This window comes from Piliocolobus tephrosceles, unplaced genomic scaffold, assembly GCF_002776525.5.
Source record: "Piliocolobus tephrosceles isolate RC106 unplaced genomic scaffold, ASM277652v3 unscaffolded_34107, whole genome shotgun sequence".
In the NCBI taxonomy this organism is placed as follows: Eukaryota; Metazoa; Chordata; class Mammalia; order Primates; family Cercopithecidae; genus Piliocolobus; species Piliocolobus tephrosceles.
Genome location: NW_022317763.1, coordinates 7,911 through 9,964, shown reverse-complemented (window position 1 = coordinate 9,964; position 2,054 = coordinate 7,911). Strand labels below are relative to the sequence as shown.

Below are 2,054 nucleotides of genomic sequence, written 5' to 3'. Positions count from 1 at the left end.
CAAGCCTTTCGGGCCTGCACACGGGAGGGGCTTCCTGGGCACAAGAGAAACAGGCAAACTTGAATTTGTCTCTACTAAAGATACAAAAATTAAGCTGGGTGCAGTGGCTCACGCCTGTAGTCCCAGCACTTTGGGAGGCTGAGGCAGGTGGATCACCTGAGGCCAGAAGTTCGAGACCAGCCTGGCAAACGGAGTGAAACCACATCTCTACTAAAATTACAAAAACGTAGCAGGGCATGGTGTCAGGGGCCTGTAATCCCAGCTACTCAGGAGGCTGAGGCAGGAAAATTGCTTGAACCCAGGAGGCAGAAGTTGCAGTGACCCAAATTTGGGCCATGGTACCCCAGGCTGGATGACAGAGTAAGACTTGGTCTCTAAATAAATAAATAAATAAATAGAATGTGGGTGCTTTGCTTTATCAGCACATATACTGCCAAACTGGAACAATACAGGAGAAGATTAGCATGGCCCCTGTATAAGCATGTTACGAAAATTTGTGAAATGTTCCTTTCCAAAAAAAAAAATTCAGATCACCTGAGGTCAGGAGTTCAAAACCAGCTGCCCAACATGGTGAAACCCCATCTCGACTAAAAATACAAAAAATTAGCCTAGCGTGGTAGAGGGCGCCTGTAGTCTCAGCTACCCTGGAGGCTGAGGCAGGACAATCGCTTGATCCCGGGAGGTGGAGGTTGCAGTGAGTCAGCATCGTACCACTGCACTGCAGCCTGGGTGACAAGAGTGAGACTCTGTCTCAAAAAAAAAAAAAAAATTTATGAAAAAGATTTTTTTTTTTTTTTTTTGAGGCAGGGTCTTACTCTGTCGCCCAGGCTGGAGTGCACTGGTACAATCTCGGCTCACTGCAATCTCCACCTCCCTGGTTAAAGCGATTCTCCTGCCTTAGCCCCCCGAGTAGCTGGGACTACAGGTATGTGTCACCACTCCCGGCTAATTTTTGTATTTTTTGGTAGAGACAAGGTTTCACCACGTTGGCCAGGCTGGTCTTAAACTCCTGGCCTCAAGTCATCTGCCCGTCTCGGCATCCCACGGTGCTGGGATTACAGGTGTGAGCCACTGCACCTGGCCAGAAATTTAAAAAATAAAAAAAAGAGGATTTTGGGCCAGCTCCATCTTGGAATGTGTATCTTCTGCAACTTAGTTTATGTCCTAACGAAATCTTTCCATCCCCGGGAAGCCTCTCCTTCCAGCATTATGGGTGACCACGGCTCCCACTACAGAACAGGTCACATAAGCCATGGTCCCTAAGGACAGGGAAGGGGGCATCTCCAAAAGCCAGACTGACTAGGATCTGGCAATAAACTCCCATCACGAAGGTCAGCACACACACGGGACAAGACACCAGGGAGTGAGTATTGGTGGGTAGGGAGGACCATCCAGCAGCGGGTATTGGAATAACTAGCTGTTCATCTAGAAAAACAATTACAATGGCTGAGTGCAGTGGCTCACACCTGTAATCCCTATAAGCTGGAAACTGAGGCAGGTGGATAGCTTGAGCCCAGGCATGCAAGACTAGCCTGGGCAACATGGCAAGACCCTGTCCCTACAAAAGTGAAAAACTTAGCTGGGTGTGATAGCACACACCTGTAGTCCTAGCTACTCGGGAGGCTGAGGTGGGAAGATCACTTGAGCCCAGTAGTTTGAGGCTGCATGAGCCATGATTGAGCCATGGCACTCCAGTCTGGGTGACAGAGGGAGAGCCTGTCTCTAAAATTAAAATAAATAGACTGAACATGGTGGCTCACGCCTATAATCTGAGCACTTTAGGAGGTTGAAGCAGGTGGATCACCTGAGGTCAAGAGTTCGAGACCAGACTGGCCAACATCTCTACCAAAAATACAAAAATTAGCCAGGTGTGGTGGTGGGTGCCTGTAATCCTAGCTCCTTGGGGGCTACGGGAGGAGAACTGCTTGAACCTGGGAGGCGAAGGTTGCAGTGAGCTGACGCCTGTAGTCCCAGCTACTCGGGAGGCTGAGGCAAGAGAATGGCGTAAACCCAGGAGGTGGAGCTTGCAGTGAGCTGAGATCCGGCCACTGCGC

The 2,054-nt window shown here is 49.6% G+C and overlaps 1 non-coding gene across 1 annotated transcript; it reads left to right on the top strand.

Annotated features, from left to right (window-relative positions):
• Positions 1–405: 405 nt before the first annotated feature.
• LOC113222739 lies at positions 406–512 on the top strand. Its single transcript, XR_003308516.1, has one exon. It is a non-coding gene; the product is annotated as a U6 spliceosomal RNA (small nuclear RNA).
• Positions 513–2,054: the final 1,542 nt, after the last annotated feature.